At 40.4% G+C, this 22,484-nt stretch overlaps 1 protein-coding gene across 3 annotated transcripts in view; it reads right to left on the bottom strand.

The window, feature by feature from the left end:
* SCAF11 (SR-related CTD associated factor 11) overlaps nt 1-18,660 on the bottom strand; it is a 90,594-nt gene extending 71,934 nt beyond the window's left edge. For 2 of the 3 annotated variants that reach the window (XM_055394040.2, XM_055394042.2), the window contains exon 1: nt 18,522-18,660. The gene's annotated coding sequence lies outside the window, so the exon portion shown is untranslated. The remainder of the gene's footprint in view (nt 1-18,521) is intronic. The other variant, XM_055394041.2, reaches the window with a different exon arrangement.
* Nucleotides 18,661-22,484: the final 3,824 nt, after the last annotated feature.

The raw sequence follows: 22,484 nt of genomic DNA, 5'->3' as shown, positions 1-22,484 counted from the left end.
TGCCTCAGGAAACTCTGCCCCCTCTTCCTAACCCTCAGATTAAAATGCTTTGTTTAGCTCACAGGGAAATAATCTGACCCTGCCCACCTGTGAATAACTATAAAAAACTAACACACTCCCTTGTGTAAGGCTTGCTACTCTAGGAGATATTTAGAAGAATTAAGTGGTCTTTTTACTTTGTTTTCACACCTCCCCCCATCTCAGATCCATAAAAGAACCTGGCTTCCAGACCTTGACAAGATGGTTATTTTGAGGCATTAGTCTGCCACCTTCTCTGTTAGCCATCTCTTGCCAAGTAAAGTTGTTTTCTTTGCCTCAACACTTTGTCCCTCTGATTTACTGGCTTCTCAACCAGTGAGCAGAGTGAGCTTGGATTCAGTAACAGAACCTGTGGAATAGCACAAAACCCTAACATTCATGGTGAGAACTTAAGAAAGTTTCAAGGAAAATAAGTTTGGGATGGCAAGTGGATAAACAAAGGACAGGAAAGGAAAGGAGAATAAGAAAAAGAAATAATTGCTGGAAACTCCCCAATTTGTTAAAAGACATAAACCTCTATATTCACAGAGCTCACAAACATCACACAATATAATTCCAATGAAATTCATTACTGGACAAATCACAGTCAAACTACATTTTCCTTTGAAAATTACAAAGGAAAAATTTTACAAGTTGACTGAAATAATATGCATTACTTATGAGGAGAAAGTAGGTTGATCTGAGTAACTGATTTCTGTCAGAAACAACACAGGCCAGAAGTGAAACAACATTCTTAAAGTGGAAAAGAATTTTAAAAATCTAGAATCTTCCAACTGTGAAATTATCCTTACAGAACAAATATGGAATCAATGAAATTGAAAACAGAGAACCAAAAAAGACAAAAAAAAAAAATCAATAAAACTGAAAGCTCATTCTTTGAAACGGTCAATAAAATTGAAACCTCTGGGAAGATGAACTTAGAAGAGCACTGAATAGACCTGGTAGTATTTACAGAAACTGAATTTGTAGCTACAAGTCTTCCAAAAAAGAAACCTCCAGGCCCAGTCAATTTCCCTTGTGAGTTCTATTAAGCATTTCAAGAAATAACACAATCTACTTCCCAATTCATTTCATAAGTCCAGCATTACCCTGATACCAAAATCAGACAAAGACAGTACAAGAACAAATGGACATACCGAATTTCACCAAAATAATTTACAATACATGTACCCTGAATACTACTCAGCCACAAAAACTAATGAACTGATGTTTCACTCAGCAACTCAGAGAAATCTTAAAGGTAATAAACTGAGTAATTATAAAGAAGCCAGCCTCAAAAGGTTACATACTACACAACTGCATTTATATGACATTATCAAAACAGCAAAATGTAGTACTGAAGAACCATTATCAGTGGCTGCCTGAGTTAGGAGAAGGTTAGACTACAAACACAGCACAAGGGAGTTTTCTGGGGTTGATGGAACCATTCTGAATCTTGAGACTGGTGGTAGTAATAAAAAACCTATACATGCATTAAAATTCACAGAACTACATTCACAGGACCACAAAAAGGTCCCTTTTACTATATGTTAATAAACGTCAAAATGTTTTCAAATGTAAAGACTAACATGAGAGAGCAATTATGGGCTAGAATATCAATCAATTTTTTTCAACACAGGCAATTTTTTCATTGAAAACTTCACTCATTCTCTCAGTTTTTATCACCAACACAGAGATCACCGAAACTACATAGCCACATTTGGGTTTGAGAGGAGGCAGGGTTCTTGCATTTCTATAGCACTGAAAGGTTTCACAGACAGCACATATCTATTGCGTTGGAAGACAGAGATTAAAAGCAACAGATGCAATTTTGCAACCCCTCTAAACCCTAAGACAGAACTGTGAAAAGAGATTCGTTCTAAGGCCTCAGTGACTGTATAGAGCTAGCTTTTCACTGTACGCAGGAAGACAAGCACTACAGCTGGCTCTCAGCTGGGCTACTCTTACCTGATCGTTGTTCACTCTATGAGAAGAATATTCCTACAATGCAGTACTTTATCTTATAAAAAAAAAAGAGAGCCTTCTACATACCTGGATAGTTGAACCACAAAGAGTCTGATAAAGATACTGTAATGTATGACAGGTTTCCACTGTATCTCCAAAGGAGAAACAGTTCTAGAACAGCAGCATGTTATACGTCCTCCAACAACCTTAATACATACTTATGCAATTCTTCTCTAATAAATCCCAGCCTTGCCTAAGATATGAAGGAAGGCACAGGAGGAAGTAATTATGTAATCTTCATTTGTCCTTGAGATTCTCACCTCTATTTTCTCAAATCTATTTATTAAAGCACTAATTTAAATGATAAATGCAAACCGAAAGCTCTTAAGATTTTTTGTCTCTTTCCATTAGCCATTCCTCAACATTTATTACTGGTCCACTGAAGGCATGAGTCTCGAAAAGTAGAGTTTACATTTAGAAGATTAAACCTTATGCCTATTAGAGACAAAAAGAATAATAAGGTTTTAGAGACAACTCACAACAGGCCTCTCAGGAGGACTACAGGAGCTCTTGGGATCAGTAGCAATGTACCCTTATATCTGGTAAGCGGAATGGCCAAGAGGAAAGGGAATCCTGAGAGGGAGCATGGAAGCAGAGAAAAAACTACTATCTTTTTATACTTTTCTTCTAACCCCAAGTAAGTAAACTATTTCTTTAATTTAACCTTTAATCTACCTTAGAGAGACTCCTGAATTAAAATGATAACCCCAGTCTATTTCTCAAAAATGATGGGAAAATTATGTAAAGCACAGGAAACATTTACAAATAAACAAATCTTAAGAATTAAAGGAAAGAAAAAACTGACAATAAAATACCATACACAAATGCCTGTTAAGAGAGGAATGGAAATGGATTTCATCTATAGCAGTAGGGGAAGGAGGGAGGAGGACAAAATTCAAAGCATTGCTTCTGAAATACTGCTCTGTTCTAACAACACTTTAAAAACTTACATTACAGAATTTCAACTCCATAAATTAGTCTGTTTTTGCACAGACACTACATGTCATTCCTTGACCAGTTCCTCAAGGAATGTCACTTTCTTTGTACTAATCCCTTCCAAGTCGGTATGTTGCTATAGTAAAACTAATATGGATGGGAGGGGGTGGGGAGAACTGCTTTGTGTAGTACAAAGGACATCCACTCTCTCTTTATTCTAGCTATGCCTATTATCTGACTTTCTTAAATTCAACCTAAGTAGCTATCTCAGAGATAAACAAAATTTTATTCTGTTACATTAAGGGCATGATCAATGTGCTCTCAGATCAATTTTTCACACGTAATTTAAAGCAGCATTTCACAATACTACTCCTATGATACAGTACTATTCTAACTCAGAAATACATTACTACATACTATGAAAACTTACTTTAAAAAAAAAACCACCACACACTCCTCCATGCATCAGGCAGGCAGATCCTGGGATTCTCTCTGGAATGTAATCTTATTACAAATGTTTCAAATGCCCAAGAAGGAGACGTGACTATGCTTTTCACACTGCTTTTAGCCATAACTTTCTGATATGTCATAAGTTATTTAACTCTTTCAGTAGTTTGTGAAGAAGACATACAGTGAAAATAAGTAACTTGTCTGAGATCACAAAGTCAGTGGTTAACCAGTAGGATTGGAACTCACTAGCCCTTTGCCAGAAAATAAAACAAGTATCAATCCAAGTCACTAGATATTAAAAATATTCAGGCAATGAGAAGCAGTAACACATTTAATGACTCAAATGACTACAAAATTATGAAGCTGTTATGTGCGTTATTTGTGAGATACCCAGGATCCAGCACCATGCACCACCTTAAAGTAAGTACCCAATAAACACCTCCGAATGAATGAATTATAAATATGTATAACAATCCTCTCTAACTCAATGAAATCACAGCCTTGTCTAATTCGATGAAACTACGAGCCATGCTGTGTAGGGCCACCCAAGACGGATGGGTTATGGTGGAAAGTTCTGACAAAACGTGGCCCACTGGAAAAGAGAATGGCAAACCACTTCAGTATCCTTGCCTTGAGAACTCCATGAACAGTATGAAAAGGCAGAAAGATAGGACACTGAAAGATGAACTCCCCAAGTCAGTAGGTGCCCAATATGCTTCTGGAGAAGAGTGGAGAAATAGTTAAAGAAAGAACAGAGGCTGAGCCAAAGCGAAAACGATGCCCCGTTGTGAATGTGACTGCTGATGGAAGTAAAGTCGGATGCTGTAAAGAACAATACTGCCCAGGAACTTGGAATGTTAGGTCCATGAATCAAGGTAAATTGGAAGTGGTCAAACAGGAGATGGCAAGAGTGAACATCAACATTTTAGGAATCACGGAGTTAAAATGGACCAGAATGGGCGAATTTAATTCAGATGACCATTTTATCTACTACTGTGGGCAAGAATCCCTAACAAGAAATGAACTAGCCCTCACAGTCAACAAGAGTTCAAAATGCAGTACTTGGATGCAATCTCAAAAACGACAGAAGGATTTCTGTTTGTTTCCAAGGCAAACCATTCAGTATCACAGTAATCCAACTCTACGCCCCAACCACTAATGCCAAAAAAGCTGAAGTTCAACAGTTCTAAGAAAACCTATAAGACCTTCTAGAACTAACACCCAAAAAAGATGTCCTTTTCATCATAGGGGACTGGAACACAAAAGTAGGAAGTCAAGAGATACCTGGAGTAACAGTAAAGTTTGGCCTGGGAGTACAAAATGAAGCAGTGAAAGGTTAACAGAGTTTTGCCAAGAGAACGCAATGGTCAGAGCAAACAGCCCCTTCCAACAACACAAGAGACGACTCTACACATGGACAACACCAGATGGTTAATACAGAAATCAGATTAATTATATTCTTTACAGCCTAAGATGGAGAAGTTCAATACAGTCAGCAAAAACAAGACCAGGAGCTGACAGTGGTTCAGAGCATGAACTACTGATTGCAAAGTTCAGACTTAAATTGAAGAAAGTAGGGAAAACCACTAGACCATTCAGGTATGACCTAAATCAAATCCCTTATGATTATACAGTGGAAGTGACAAATAGATTCAAGGGATTAGATCTGATAGACAGAGTGCCTGAAGGACTAAGGACAGAGGTTTATAACACTGTACAGGAGGCGGTGATCAAAATCATCCCCAAGAAATAGAAACACAAAAAGGCAAAATGGTTGTCTGAGGCCTTAAAAATAGCTGAGAAAAAAAGAGAAGTGAAAGGCAAGTGAGAAAAGGAAAGATATACCCATCTAAATGCAGAGTTCCAAAGAACAGCAGAGAGAAATAAGAAAGCCTTCTTAAGTGATCAATGAAAAGAAATTGAGGAAAACAACAGAATGGGAAAGAATAGAGAACTCTTCAAGAAAATCAGAGACACCAAGGGAACATTTCATGCAAAGATGGGCACAATAAAGGAAAGAAATGGTATGGACCTAACAGAAGAAGATATTAAGAAGAGATGGCAAGAATACACAGGGAACTATACAAAACAGATCTTCAGGGTCCAGATAATCACAATGGTGTGATTACTCACCTAGAGCCAGACATCCTGGAGTTCGAAGTCAAGTGAGCCTTAGAAAGCATCACTACAAACAAAGCTAGTGCAGGTGATGGAATTCCAGTTGAGCTATTTCAAATCCTAAAAGATGATGCTGTGAAAGTGCCGCACTCAAAATGCCAGCAAATTAGGAAAATTCAGAAGTGGCCACAGGACTGGAAAGGTCAGTTTTCATTTCAATCCAAAAGAAAGGCAATGCCAAAGAATGTTCAAACTACCACACAACTGCACTCATCTCACACACTAGCAAAGTAATGCTCAAAATTCTCCAAGCTAGGTTTCAACAGTACATGAACCAAGAACTTCCAGATGTTCAAGCTGGATTTAGAAAAGGCAGAGGAACCAGAGATCAAATTGCCAACATCCGCTGGATCATACAAAAAGAAAAGAGAATTCCAGGAAAACATGTAAATCTGCTTTATTGACTATGCCAGAGCCTCTGACTGTGTAGATCACAACAAACTGTGGAAAATTCTTGAGAGATGGGAATAACCAGACGTTACCTGACTGCTGAGAAATCTCTATGCAGATCAAGAAGCAACAGTTAGAACCAGACATGGAACAACGGACTGGTTCCAAATCAGGAAAGGAGTACATCAAGGCTGCATCTTGTCACCTTGTTTAACTTATATGCAGAGTACATCATGAGAAATGCCAGGTGGGATTAATTACAAGCTAGAATCAAGATTGCAGGGAGAAATATCAATAACCTCAGATATGTAGATGACACCACCCTTATGGCAAAAAGCGGAGAACTAAAAGAGTCTCTTGATGAAAGTGAAAAAAGAGCATGAAAAAGCTGACTTAAAACTCAACATTCAAAAGACTAAGATCATGACATCAGGTCCTATCACTTCACAGTAAATAGATGGGGAAACAATGGAAACAGTGAGAGACTTTATTTTCTTGGGCTCCAAAATCACTTCAAAATCATTTCAGATGGTGACTGCAGCCATGAAATTAAAAGACGTTTGCTTCTTCAAAGCAAAGCTATGACCAACCTAGACAGTGTATTAAAAATCAGAGTCATTACTTTACCGACAAGGGTCTGTCTAGTCAAAACTATGATTTTTCCAGTAGTCATGTACGGATGTGAGAGTTGGACCATAAAGAAAGCTGAGCACTGAAGAACTGATGCTTTTGAACTGTGGTGTTGGAGAAGAACCAGACATGGAACTTGAGAGTCCCGTGGATTGCAAGGAGATCAAACCAGTCAATCCTAAAGAAAATCAGTCCTGAATATTAACTGGAAGGACTGATGGGGAAGCTAACGCTCCAATAGTTTGGCTACCAGATGCAAAGAACCAACTCATTGGAAATATCCTGATGCTGGGAAAGATTGAAGGCAGGAGGAAAGAGGGACAACAGAGGATGAGATGGTTGGACGGCATCACTGGCTTGATGGGCGTGAGTTTGAGCAAGCTCTAGGAGTTGGTGATGGACATGGAAACCTGGCATGCTGCAGTCCATGGGGTTGCAAAGTCCGATACGACTGAGTAACTGAACTGAAAAACAACCTTAGTTAACATTTACTCAGCGCATTTGTCAGGCATGATCTTAAATATATATATACATATATATATATATATATATTATGCTCCATGGAGAAAAAAGTAACACTGCTGAAATGAACAGGAAGACAGAAGTTCTCAGCAAATAAACAGTAACTATATTTTTTAAAAAAAGAAACAAATGAAAATTTTAGAACTGAAAAACAGAATGTCTAAAATAAGATCTTAAAAACAAGATGGAAATACAAAGGAATGAGTCAGTAAATGTGAAGATACAGTAATAGAAATGATCTGATATGAAGAACAGAGAAATAAAAGACTGAAAGAAAATGAAGATTCTAAGGCTCCTATGGACAATATCCAAAGTTCTATTCATGCCCAGAAAAAGGAAAAAGATTGGTATAGAAAAATATATTTGAATAAATAATGTTCAAAAAACCTCTTTAACTTGGTGAAAGGCACACATTTAAAAATTCACAAATTTCAGTGTGCATCTAATAGGATTAATTCAAATGAAAGATCAAAGAAATAAAAATGGAAAAGACATTTCAGTTAAGAGAAACAAAGAGAATTTAACACCAAAATGGCTACTTAAAAGAAGTGCTTCGGGCTGAAGAGATATGACACAAGAAACAAAATTGAAATTTCATTAACAAAGAACAACAACAAGAAAATAACAAATATTTAGGAATATATGAGATTATTTTTTCTCCTCTCAAGTCCTTTAAAAAGTATATAATTATTTAAAGCAAAGGCTATGTTCATCCCCAGACCTAAGAGACACATATATATCAACAAACCTGGAGCACAAAATTAGAAGAAGAGAGAATGATTACTTTATATCAGGAAATGAACTGAATACTCTGGTACACTTCTGCACATTTAACCCTCAAAACACCAAGCCACAGTACATTCAAAAAATTAAAACACCACCAAGATTCAATATTACAACACTGCTTAAAAGGCTTTAAAATCATTCACTAAACAGAGTTAACATAAAGTTATGAAAAAGAGATGAAGTCAGCTGCTATTAGCACTGGACTCAGGTAAACGTTACTTAAAATAGGTGAGGAAACTGTGTGTGTGCTCATGAGGTCAGTTGTGTCCGACTCTCTGTGGCCCCATGAACTGCCCATGGAATCTTCCAGGCAAGATACTGGAGTGGGGTGCCATTTCCTACTCCAGGGAATCTTCCTGACCCAGGGATCCAACTGGTGTCTCTTGCGTCTCCTGCACTGACAGGCAGATTCTTTACAACTAGCGCCACCACTGATAAAGTCACCTATGATAGGTGACAATCAGTATATGGGACAATCAGTATTAAGAGCCAGGTATGATTGACTCCAAAACCTATATAAACAGAAAACTGATTTTTAACCTTACCATTAAGATTACAGTAAAAAAAAGAAAGAAAAGAAAACTCCCTTAAAAGTACATCTGAGGAGTTTCCCTGGTGGCTCAGTGGTAAAGAATCTGTCAGTACAGCAGACACAGGTTGGATTGCTGATCTGGGAAGATTCCAGGTGCCACAGAAAAACTAAGCCTGTGCACTACAACTACAAAGCCCATGAACCTCAACTACTCAAGCCTAAGCGCCTAGAGCCTGTGCTCCACAAGAGAAGCCGCCACAATGGAAAGCCCACACAATACAACTAAAGGGTAGTCCCAGCTCGCTGCAACTAAAAAGTCTACACAACAGCAAAGACCCAGCACAGCCAGAAATTAATAAATAATTTTTTAAATACATCTGAGAACTCTAGGGTAAAGAAAGAAATAAGGAGAAAGATTAGTCTTATCACTAAGAGATATGAGAATCTCAAGTGGGTTTATATTAAAACTTGAGAACAAATTTCCCTAATTTTCACTAAAATTGTTGGTACAAAAACAATTGAGTATAATCTTTAAAAGAACATGTCGGTATGCTGCAATTCCACCTGGATGTGTTAGAACCCAAGTTTGTGGGCAAAGTATCCACACAAGGGATGGTGAGACAGCCCAGAGTGAGGTACTAAAACTCAAGCAGAATGGCAAAATGCTCTGCATGAGGTATGAGGAAAGCCAGGAATGAGGAATGCATCCTGGCACAAGGTGTCAGAGCTCAAGTAGAGTGAAAATGTTATACAAGACAGGGGAGGGAGCAGAAATGGCAGTGGGAAACTGGTTACGTAGCTGGAATTGATCCTATAAGTAAACAACTAAGGATAACGGGAGGTTTAAGTAGTTACTTTTAAGAAAAGGGAGTTATAAACTTTGAGAAGGAGAAAACTGGAAAAAAAAAAACACTGTTTATTGGAAAAACTGGCACCAACTCACGGTTTTATATATATAGATGGAGACATAAATACAGCAACAAAATCTTGGTTTCTGAATACCTTTCTCCACTAAAAGAAACCACACCTTGGGAGAAATGGTTGATTCCAGGGCTGTGGCAAGAAAAGTTCAAAGTGAGCCTGGAACATTTTCTTGTGTCAAAAAAGTAAGGAGTGCTCAAAGCAAGTCAGAAGAACACAGAAACTAGCTTGAATTGGCTTTCACTAGCCAAAGCTGGGACAATTAGAGAATCTAGAAATAGCAAGTTTGATAAGGATCGAGCTTAACATAGTCTCAAAATACTTTCCCACAAAGTACTTATTAATTACTAAAAGGGAGGGAAACTTTTCAGTAAAGAGGCTTGGGAGACTTCACCTTAATTAAGTGATCAAAATGCACATCATCAGTAAGGGGACAAATATAACTATGCCATTTTACAGGATGTAACATGAACACAGTATCATCACTGTGGTACTCCTTTCAAAAATGCAGTCTGAATCCAACCACAAGGAGACATCAGATAAATCCAAATCAAGGGACATTTTACAACAAAACTAACCTGTAATCTTTTTAAGTGTCAGGGCCATGAAAAACAATTAAAGACTGAGAAATTGTTCTAGGCTGAAGCAATGTAAAAAGACATTATAATTAAATAAATGCAACAGAGTATTCTGAACCGGATCATTTTGTTACAGAGGAAGTCACTATGAAAACTGGCAAAACTTGGATGATGTTAGAGTATATGGTAGTAATATACCAATATTAATTTCCTAAACTTAATATTCTTTCTGTAATAGAAAGTCCCTGTCCTTGATTGCAGTGATGAGACTGCAATCTACAACTTACTCAGTTTTTGCACTAACTAGGAACTTTTGTGAAAGTTTGAGACTTAAAAAAAAAAAGATTACCCATAATATTCCCTTCAGTTCTAGAATATAAGCAAAACAGTACTCCTTTTAAATAAAGAATATGTGTTTCCATTTCTTATTATTATATAGGAAATGACTCTATTATTTACGGGATTCTTTTAATCTATATCTGCACTGTCCAATACAGTATCACTGTTCTGTTTCCCAATTACACTCGCCACATTTCAAATGTTCCACAGTCACTACTACTTCAGTTACTATCAGCTACTGCATAGGGGAGCAGAGATACAGAACACTTTCATCATCACAGAAAGGTCTACTGCTAGACAACACTGCTGCAGAGTTTGGAAGTCAACTGATACAATAACTAACTAAAGGCCAAAGAGTCAGACAGATGTGGGCATAGATTCTCAGCAACTGCTCTGACACTTAACAAGTCATTTGACTTCTCCAGAACCTCAGACTCCTTTCTGTAAAACAGAAAAATGCACCCAGTACTGCAAGGCTGCTGAAAACATCAAATGAAAATTAATGCAAAACGTCTAGAACACAGTAGTTCAGTTCAGTTGCTCAGTCGTGTCTGACACTTTGCAACCCCATGAATCGCAGCACGCCAGGCCTCCCTGTCCATCACCAACTCCCAGAGTTCACCCAAACTCATGTGCATCAAGTTGGTGATGACATCCAGCCATCTCATTCTCGGTCGTCCCCTTCTCCTCCTGTCCCCAATCCCTCCCAGCATCAGGGTCTTTTCCAATGAGTCAACTCTTCCCACGAGGTGGCCAAAGTATTGGAGTTTCAGCCTCAGCATCGGTCCTTCCAATGAACACCCAGGACTGGTCTCCTTTAGGATGGACTGGATGTATCTCCTTGCAGTCCAAGGGACTCTCAAGAGTCTTCTCCAACACCACAGTTCGAAAGCATCAATTCTTCAGCACTCAGTTTTGTTTTTAGTCCAACTCTCACATCCATACACGACCACTGGAAAAACCACAGCCTTGACTAGACAGACCTTTGTTGGCAAAGTAGTATCTCTGCTTTATAATATGCTATCTAGGTTGGTCATAACATTCCTTCCAAGGAGTAAGCGTCCTTTAATTTCATGGCTGGAATCACCATCTGCAGTGATTTTGCAGCCCCAAAAAATAAAGTCTGACACTGTTTCCACTGTCTCCCCATCTATTTCCCATGAAGTGACGGGACCGGATACCATGATCTTAGTTTTCTGAATGTTGAGCTTTAAGTCAACTTTTTCACTCTCCTCTTTCACTTTCATCAACAGGCTTTTTAGTTCCTCTTCATTTTCTGCCATAAGGGTGGTGTCATCTGCACATCTGAGGTTATTGATATTTCTCCCAGCAATCTTGATTCCAGCTTGTGCTTCTTCACCCAACGTTTCGTTGGCACACAGTAAATATGATAAACAATAACTGCGGGCAAGAATCCCTTAAAATAAATGAAGTAGACATCATAGTCTACTACTTGGATGCAATATCAAAAGCAACAGAAGGACTTCTGTTCATTTCCAAGGCAAACCATTGAATATCACTGTAATCCAAGTCTATGCTCCAACTAGTAATGCTGAAGAAGCTGAAGTTGAACAGTTCTATGAAGACCTACAAGACCTTCTAGAACTAACACCCAAAAAAGACTTTCTTTTTATTATACTGGACTGGAATGCAAAAGTAGGAAGTCAGGAAATACTTGCGGAGTAACAGGAAAATTTGGCCTTGGAGTACAGAATGAAGCAGGGCAAAGTCTAGCAGAGTTTTGCCAAGAGAATGCATTGGTCATAACAAAGAGCCTCTAACAGCAACACGAGACGACTCCACACATGGACATCACCAGATGGTCAATACAGAAATCAAATTGATTATATTCTTTGCAGCCAAAGATGGAGAAGCTCTATACATTCAGCAAAAACAAGACCAGGAGCTGACTGTGGCTCACATCATGAATTCCTTATTGCCAAATTCAGACTTAAATTGAAGAAAGCAGGGAAAACCGCTAGACCATTCAGGTATGACATAAATAAAATCCCTTACAACTATACAATGGAAGTGACAAATAGATTCAAGGGATTAGGTCTGATACACAGAACTATGGGCGGAGGTTCGTGACACTGGACAGGAGGCAGTGATCAAGACCACCCCAAGAAGAAAAATGAAAAAAGGCAAAATGGTTGTCTGAGGAGGCCTTACAAATAGCTGTGAAGAGAAGAGAAGCTAAAGGCAAAGGAGAAAAGAAAAGACATACTCATTTGAATGCAGAGTTCAAAAAACAGCAAGGAGAAATATGAAAGCCTTCCTCAGTGATCAATGCAAAGAAAAAGAGGAAAACAATAGAATGGGAATGACTAGAGATCTCTTCAAGAAAATTAGAGATACCAAGGGAACATTTCACGCAAAGATGGGCACAATAAAGGAAAGAAATGGTATGGACCCAATAGAAGCAGAAGATATTAAAAGAGGTGGCAAGAATCCACAGAACTATACAAAAAAGATCTTCATGACTCAGATAACCACAATGTTGTGATCACTCCACCTAGAACCAGACATCCTGGAGTGCAAAGCCAAGTGAGCCTTAGGAAGTATCACTACGAACAAAGCTAGTGGAGGTGATGGAATTTCAGCTGAGCTATTTCAAATCCTAAAAGATCATGTGGTGAAAGTACTGCACTCAATATGCCAGCAAATTTGGAAAACTCAACAGTGGCCCCAAGACTGGAAAAGGACAGTTTTCACTCTAATTCCAAAGAAAGGCAATGCCAAAGAATGGTCAAACTACCAAGCAATTGCACTTATCTCACATGCTAGCAAAGTAATGCTCAAAATTCTCCAAGCTAGGTTTCAACAGTACATGAACCAAGAACTTCCAGATGTTCAAGCTGGATTTAGAAAGGGCAGAGGAACCAGAGATTAAATTGCCAACATCTGAAAGATCATACAAAAAGCAAAAGAGTTCCAAAAAAACATCTCCTTCTTTTATTGACTATGCCAAAGCCTTTGACTGTATGGCACAACAAACTGTGGAAAATTCTTAGAGATGGTAATACCAGACTACCTGATCTGCCTCCTGAGAAATCTGTACGCAGGTCAAGAAGCAAGAGTTAGAACTGGACATGGAAAAACAGACTGGTTCCAAATCAGGAAAGGAAAATGTCAAGGCTGTATATTGTCACCCTGCTTATTTAACTTTTATGCAGAGTACATCATGAGAAATTCTGGGTTGGATGAAGCACAGTTTGGAATCAGGATTGCAGGGAGAAATATCAATAACCTCAGATATGCAGATGACACCACCCTTATGGCAGAAAGTGAAGAAGAACTAAAGAGTCTCTTGATGAAAGTGAAAGAGAAGAGTGAAAAGCTGGCTTAAAGCTCAACATTCAGAAAACTAAGATCATGGCATCTGGTCCCATCACTTCATGGCAAATAGATGGGAAGACAATGGAAACAGTGACAGACTTTATATTCTGGGGCTCCAAAATCACTGCAGATGGGGACTGCAGCCATGCAATTAAAAGATGCTTGCTCCTTTTAAGAAAAGTTAGAACCAACCTAGACAGTATATGAAAAAGCAGAAACATAACTTTACCAAGAAAGGTCAGTCTAATCAAAGCTGTGGTTTTTCCAGTAGTCATGTATGGATTGAGAATTGAACCATAAAGAAAGCTGAGTGCTGAAGAACTGATGCTTTCGAACTGTGGTGTTGGAGAAGACTCTTAAGAGTCCCTTAGAGTGCAAGAAGATCCAACCAGTCTATCCTAAAAGAAATTAGTCCTGAATATTCATTGGAAGGACTGATGTTGAAGCTGAATCTACAATATTTTGGCCACCTGATGAGAAGAACTGACTCATTTGAAAAGACCCTGATGCTGGGAAAGATATAAGGCAGGAGGAGAAGGGGACAGCAGAGGATGAGATGGTTAGATGGCATCACCAACTCAATGGACATGAGTCTGAGTAAGCTCTGGGATTTGGTGATGGACAGGAAAGTCTGGCCTGCTGCAGTTCATGGGGTCACAAAGAGTCAGACACGACTGAGCAACTGAACTGAACTGAAGTCTCTTCTATAATGTGACTGGATGATTTGTTAATCTTTGATCTCAGTATTTTTAGATCTAGTTAAGCAATTTCAGGAGCATCAGTTTGAAAATAAGCTTACTATCCTGCTTGTTTAAAAGGATAATGAGATCCATGTTGTTAAATGCAAAGAAAAATCTTTTTTCTTTTTTTTTGGCCTTGCTGTGCAGCTTGTGGGATTTTAGTTTCCTGACCATGGATCGAACTTGGGCCCTGGGCAGTGACAGTGAGGAGTCCTAACCACTGGACTGCCAAAGAATTTCCCAAAGAAAAATCTGTTAGTTCTCACTTCACTCAACTCTCATCATCACTTGACCCTACTGACTACTCTCCCCTTGAAATACACTCTTCCTTTGATTCTGTAATACCCTCAACTCCTATTTCTCTGTCCTTCACAAATTCTTTGGGAGCTCACATTCCTCTAACAAACAACTTTTTTTTTTTAAATGTTAAGAGTCTACTGTGACTCCATTTTAGCAGCTCTTTTTCCAAGTTATAGTCCTTTCCCTAAACAATTTCATCTATAGTTTCAACTACCTATATAAGTGACTCCAATTTTCTACTTCTAGCCCAAACCTCTCCTTTGAACTTTAGAACCAAGTATCTAATTGCCTACAGAAATATCCATGTGAAAGCTCCAAAGCTCAAACCCACTAGTCAGAATCAGAAGAACCTTGGTCTTTTTTTTGGTACCACCATCAACTCATCCATTTAACTCAAGAGTCATCTTTGAAATTTCTCTCTCCTTCACCTTCAATCCACTGAGCATGGCCTGATGATCACACGTTTGTCCATCTCCACATTTCTCATCCTAATTCAAGCTATCCTCACCTACTCTGCACTGCTACTGCAAAAGTCTTTACTAATGTCTCCATATCCATTCTTGCCGTCTCTCCTTCCTTTCAATACACATCACCACAATCCTAGTTCTGCCTTCTGCAACTACCAAAAAAGTAGTACAAGACTAACCTGACTTCTAAATGACAACGTTTCAAAGAATAAAAAGGTTATACCACTCCACTCTTAGACAAGCATTCTTAGTTTCTTCTATATTATGACCAATCACTTTCAAGATCACATTCTGTCATATTGTCCCTTAAACTGAATACATCTTAATGCATGGATATAAGTAACCTAGCAGTTTATGCAAAAGAATGAAACTTGCAGTTTCAAGTTTCAAACCACAATTACTATTTTTAATGTTTTCATGTTTTTAGCTGAAAATACGTTAATATTCATTAGGTACCTACTATATATCAGACATTGTTCAGTGTTCAGGGACAAAACAGTGACCCAAACTGACAAACCTCATTCTTATAGAACTTGCTTTAAAATGAAAAATACAATCAACTTAAGTTAGTAAATTATACAGCATCTTGGAAAGAGTTAAGTGTTATGGAAAAGAACCTGGCTTAAAAAGGGCTAAGAAATGTAGGAGGAGGGTCTGACGCTTTAACAGAGTAGTCAAAGAAAATCTCAGTAGTACAGTAGAAATGTGGCTAGAGAAACAGTGAAGTCAGAGAGGAAGAGACTCAAAAAAGTCTCAGACCCCGGCAGACCATAGTAAGAGCTATGTATTTAACTATGACTGAGAATGGAAGACATTTGAGAAGAGAAGTGACAGGATCTGAAGTATTTTATCAGGATCACTCTGGCTGCTCAGTGTTAAAGACTCTAGGTGAACAAAGGTCGGAGTGAAACATCTCAGAATATTATTTTGTAAGTGAGAGATGACAGTGTTGTTTTTACATTTTATAATTAACTTTTCTGTGCTTAAACACTAGGAATTACAAAGCCACAACTTAAAAAAAAAAGGAAAGTGAACACCGTAACAATGAAAAGAGGAGCATTGGGAACAGCAATAAAATGATACAGGATATTTTAACTCCAGGCTCTACTCAGTGCTACTAAAAGCTATCACCATCAGGTGCAAGATTCGATGTAAAGCTAGTAACTTATTCTTTGAGACAGGGGATATAATTAAGATTATTTCACTGGGGAAGGTAAGTCAAGATTCAATTCACATCACTAAAGACAATGGTAAATGATGGCAGAGCTTACTAAAAGGAATTTACAATGAAAATTATTCTAGGGCTGACTCTTCATTATTTTTGTACCTGCCATTCTCCTTAGTTACAGCTATGTCTCACTGATGAAACTAAAAACAAAAAAAGTATTAGGTAGATGAGTAACATAATTCTACACTTTCTAATTACTAAAAGATGCTAGTGATGATGAATCAACATCATGTAAGAGCACTGATTCATCCTATCTCTGATTAACAGCACAACTTTTCAAGATAATTGCCTGAAGTACTGGTTAGGGCCCAAAGGATTATAGGGAAGCTGAATGACCCCTGAAAAGTTTCAATCTTAAACCCATGAATCCCGTTGCTACCACCTAAAAGCATACAAAAATATTCCCCTTAAAAACTTTTCCACAACTTATGTTTCAAGTAGCATATTTAGGAACAATTTTCGATTTTCTTCCAGCTTTCTTCCCCCTCAATGTAGTGAAAATGTCTTTACAGCATAAGTACACTTGAGTAAGCAGAGATCCAAATCCTACCCTGCCAAAAATCTTAAGAGGTACTCAAATTCTCAAGCAGAAAGGTCACTAGCTCAACGTAAAATGTACTGATTACTAAAATACTTGCAAGCACCAAACAAGAAAAAACTATAGCGGAAAAAAAATGCAGTTACAATAAGAATTGCTAATCTTTACAAAATTCTTCATATTGCATAAACAAAATACAAAGTAAATTCAGATTACCTTTCACAATAGTAAAACAAAAGAAATCGAAAGACAATTTCATTTCTTCTGCCAGTTCGTTAAAACAAAAACAAAAGTCCCACAAACTTTATTGCAACTCTTAGCAAACACCAAAAAAGTCAAATGATTAGGCCAACTGCCAAAGAAACAGGGAAGAGAAAGCAATAGTGTGGGAAAAGACTTGATTACATATCAAATTTTTAATACCAATAAAACACAAAACCCACCAGTTATTTAAGAATGTACCTCAACATCCTGCTGAGATAACTAGTCATGCACGAATCAACTTTTGTTTTATAATGAAAAAACGCATCTATTAAACATGCTTTTTCCAATATTCAATGAATTTCCCAAATCGGGAAAATTGGCATCTACTAGCCAAACCATTATATTAAAAACTTTTTGGTCAGTTCTGCCTAAATATCTTAGTTCACTAGCAGTATGATAAAGATATCAAAATGTAACGCAAAATGCATGAAAAATGCTCAACTCGTAGACACTGTGTGTATAACAGGCTTCAGAAATACTTTGAGAATATTTTAAAATTCCATATTCGTATCTGAATGTTTTATTCAACTACTCTTAAATCAGGCGCTTACTTTCAGAACAATTTTTCAAAATGGGAGGAAAGAGCAAGACGGCCATACATCTCTAAGAAATGTCTTTAATGGTTCAAAATTCCTAGTATCTAAGGAGGAGCGACTGATGAAGCCAAGTAGAGATCTACCGGCCCTCTCGTCAGACGGGAAAACTGGTTTAAAAATCGGAGGTGGGAGAAGAGTTTGAAATTCAGGGCATGGGGTAACGCGGATGCTCTGAAGCGCCGGCTTCCCTAGTCGCGCACCCCGAGAGGTCACCGCGCAGTAAAGTTTGGTTTCACAAACGGGCTTAGACGCTATTGACAAAAGCGAAGTCTCCCAAGTCTAGAGAGAGCCGGGGTCGGGGAGCGCCCGGAAGCCCAGCAGGACACAGTCCCCGCAGGGACCGGGCTGGACGTGTGGCGACCCTGCCGCGGAGAACCCGAGCCCCAACTCAGTCCCCCAGGACGCCGGGCGGGGACGGGCGCCGCCGGCGGAGGCGGCGGGTAGGCCACAAGGAGGAAACGGGACGGGGGACCGACAGCGAGGCGGTGGCGGCCGACACGGGGCCGCCCTCGCGGGGGTGGCGGGGGGAACGGGGGCCTCCCCGCCTCAGCCGCCCCCGCCTCGAGAGGCGGCTCCAACTTTCCTCCGAGCGCAGAACGCCGCCTGGGCCGCGCGGGATTCCGAAACTTTGTCCGCCCTCCCACCGCCCCGGGCCCACCCTCCCCCACTCCGCCGGCCCGTCCACCCCACCGCGCGGCGACAGCTGCCTGCGCCCGTGCACGCCCGGGGTCGGCCCGTGTTTACCTCAGGCCGAGGTCGAGGCGCTGGCTCCGGCGGCGGCGGCAGCCCCACTGCAGGTCACTAGGTTCCCGTCACGCCGCCGCCAAGTTCCCCAACATGGACTCCGTCCGCTCTGAGGTGTTCCGGGGGCCGCTGAGGCGCCGGCTCTGCTGGCTGGCGCGGGAGGTGGCGGCGGCGGAGCCGGGAGCGGACCCGGGCTGCGCTGCTCCGCGCGGCTTGCGCCACCGCTGCTCCCCTCCCCCCGCCCCGTCCGGCCGCCTCCCGCTCGGCTCCGCGCGTCCCCCTCCCCGCGACTCCCCTCCGCTAAGCCGCGCCGCCACAGGTCGGCGCGCTACGGTGACGCCGGCGGCGGCGGCGGCGGGACCCTCCGCGCTTTCCCTACTCGCTCGCACTGGCCCTGCGTGCACGCCTGCAGCGCTCAGCCAGACCTCCGGGGGGCGCCGGCAATCCACCGTTTGCGACGGAAGAACGTGACGGGCGGAGTCAAGTCACGCGGCCTGCGAGCCGGAGGGAGGGCCCCGGCTGGTGGCGCGGGCTTCTGGGAAACGTCCTTAACGCTCGGCTCTCCTCCCACGCCGCGGGTTCTGCGCCTGCGCGGCGCGCTGGAGTCAGCGCTGCGATGCCGGCTGTACGCCCCAAGCTGCGGAAGACAGTTAAGAAGGCTCTCGGGGAACAGCACATGAGGGACTTTGTGCGGCCTTTACTATCCTATCTGATATTGAAAACAGTGTTTTGTTTGGCGGTGGATTGAGTTTTCGTCCTGCAGCGTTACCCGCCTGAACTACATCCTGTGAGGAGGCTGAAGTGGCCCCAACTTGGAAGCTCAGCTCTTTCTTCCCGCCCAGTGGGCATTTTAAAAACGCTTTGGAGAGGTATCCTACGTGACTCATCAAGCCTAGGCTTGTCCCTGTATCTAAATTACCACAACAAAAAATTAAATGGGATCCTGATCCACTTGGTGGTTCATTTCAGTCGCTCAGTTGTGTCCGACTCTTTGCGACCCCATAGAGTGCAGCATACCAGGCTTCCCTCTCCATCACCAGCTCCCGGAGCTTGTTCAAACTCATGTCCATCGTGTTGGTGATGCCATCCAACCATCTCATCCTGTCTTCCCCTTCTCTTCCTGCCTTCAGACTTTCCCAGCATCAGAGTCTTTTCCAGTGAGTCAGTTCTTCGCATCAGGTAGCCAAAGTATTGGAGTTTCAGCTTCAGCATCAGTCCTTCCAATGAATATTTAGGACCGATTTCTTTTAGGATGGACTGGTTTGATCTCCTTGCAGTCCATGGGATTCTCAAGAGTCTTCTCCAACACCGCAGTTCAAAAGCATCAGTTCTTTGGCACTCAGCTTTCTTTATAGCCCAACTCTCAGATCCAGACATGACTACTGGAAAAAACCATAGCCTTGACTAGCCAGATCTTTGTCTGCAAGTAATGTCTCCTAACCACCAAGGTAATTTAGTAGTTAGGTAGAGACATGTGATGATTCATTCAAGAATACGTCGGAGACTGCGATTGGAACTTGTGTACCATTATCCATTCTTTCTCCGTAGGGTCATCAAATCTCTTATTTTATCTCAGATATACCTTTCACACTGCTTTTTAAGGTCACCGACCCTTTAACCTCATAGTTTATCTTCAGGACAACTCTTCCTGCTCTGGGTGTCCTTCCCCTCTCTTCTATCCGAGGGTCTTTGCACTTCCCCCTGAAGCTCTGTACCTGGGCCTCCAACTTGGCTCACTCGAGTCTCAATCACATCCAGTCTTACCTCTCACACGTTTTAGGGTCGTCTGCCTCCTTCCTTACTTTCTATGGGCTTTGCACTCCCCTAGTCACGCTGAGGGCTTCCCAGGTGCCTTCCCAGGTGGCGCAGTGGTAAAGAAGCCGCCTGCCAATGCAGGAGACCAAGGAAGGACAACAGGTTGGATCTCTGAGTGGGGAAGATCCCCGGAGGAGTGCATAGCACCCACTCCAGTATTCTTGACTGGACAATCCCATGGACAGAGGAGCCTGGTGAACTATAGTCCAGGGGATCCTGAAGAGTCTGACGCCAGCACTCCTGGACAGCAGCCTTGCAGAGTCATGCCTGGGATGACTTTCCTTCCTGCTTTTCCAGACCCCTCCCTTTTAGGGTACCCTTCTGCTGCACTCGCCAGGCTAGGCTGTTGCTGGCGTCCCCTTCTCCTCACTTCTCTGCACCCCATTCTTGTGCAGTGTGTTTGGTCAGCTCAGTGTGTTTGCCTGTCTCACACAGTGAGCACTGGGACAGTGTCCTAACACTTTGCTAACAGCAGCTCCTGGCACCGTGCCTGTGCTCAGTAAGGACTTGGTAAATAGTTGCAGGAGGAATGTATGACTGACAGCCTTGTCTTTGAGTCTTACAATGTATAGTTTTGGATATGAACTTAGGGAATTCAGACGGGCTGTCCTGTGTTTGGGATATTTGAGGGAACAATGATATAGAGGAGTTTATAACAGTACGTTATAAAGAATGTGATAAAGGATGACCAAGACAAACACTGAAAACTTTGTTTAAAGAATGGTGTGATGTAATCAGATGAATAAGCACTGTTATAAGCCATCTGCGTGTTATTGTTGTGTGTATATACACACACACGTGCGTCCACACACACGACCTCATCCGGTTATCTGTAACTCCAGATAGAGACTCCTAGTACAACATTCTTCTTTTATGTAAAAATTTATGTAAAAATCTCTTTACATATTTGTTCTGTGAAAAATGTTCTTTTGTAAAAATTAGTCAAAGCTTACATGATAACATTCTCCAAAGAAAAAGCTATAATGTTTAAATTAAGAATAACAGTATACCAATTCAGCAAAACTAAACACAAATCTTTTGATGTATTCATTTACTGACAAATAATAAAATTGTCACTTTTTTACAGTTGGCCTCCTAGGTATCATGGGACCATGTTTAAGAGAAAAACACTCAGAGCTAATGTGCTAGTGGTTTTTACTTTCATGTGCAAATAGGAAAGAGGATGGTGGTTTGTAACAGGCTGTCTCCCTTGGGAAAAGGTCAAGTGTATTTCTGTGCATGCACTGTTCTCTTAATAATGTTTGCATGATGACTTATTATTTTCTCTTTTTTCAGTATTTTTTATTTATAATAAAGAGATACTGGATTTTAAATAAAAGATGAACTGTAAGATGTAGGAGTAAAGATTGATATACGAATCATCACTGTCAAAATTTTAGGTTTTATTATAGCCATAAAAAAACACAAATGATGCGCATGGCAAAACAACTTTCAACTGAAAATCCAATTGGTGTGTTGCACTTAGACCAGTATTTAACATGTCAAACCTGTCATGCGGCAACAGAATTATATTAGCATTTTTAAAGAAATGAAAGATAATCAGTGTATTGATTTTGACAGAACTTTATCAGAGAAAACTGCTATTATCAATTTAATTCTTCTGAATTGAGTACAAAATAGCATATCAAGAGGGTTAAGCATGGCATAAAGACACTTGTTTGCATGGGAAACATGGTTCTAAAATAGACTCTGTCACTTAAGACTTTTACAGTTTTGAACAAATTGTGTAATTTTTCTGGTCCTCAATTTCCATATCTGTTGATACTACAGTGGAAGTTTTTAGTTTATAGTTTATTTTTATAGCAGAAGTGTATGAATTCAAAGGATGTACAGTTTAAGACTCTTATAGGCAAAACACACAATGTCTTTATAAGAAATGAAAAAATGCATGTTAGTTTACAGAAATTTTTTTAGGCCAGTGGTTTATTCTTGTTTTCACAAATGAAGAATTTTAATCAAGATGATACTGATTATTGTCCAGTTGTCTTCTGTGTGGAATTAAATTTATTTCAGCAACAATCATTTGGGTCTCTACTATCTGGAAGGTGCTGTGATGTGGTTATAGATAAATGAACAGTGTGTCAGAGACAGTTTTGTGGGTACAGATCAGTATAAAAACTAAGGAAA

This window comes from Moschus berezovskii, chromosome 6, assembly GCF_049115385.1.
Source record: "Moschus berezovskii isolate FMDL1 chromosome 6, NW_MosBer_1.0, whole genome shotgun sequence".
Lineage (NCBI taxonomy): Eukaryota > Metazoa > Chordata > Mammalia > Artiodactyla > Moschidae > Moschus > Moschus berezovskii.
Note: the sequence above shows the minus strand (reverse complement) of the source record. Positions and strands in the feature narration are given on the sequence as shown.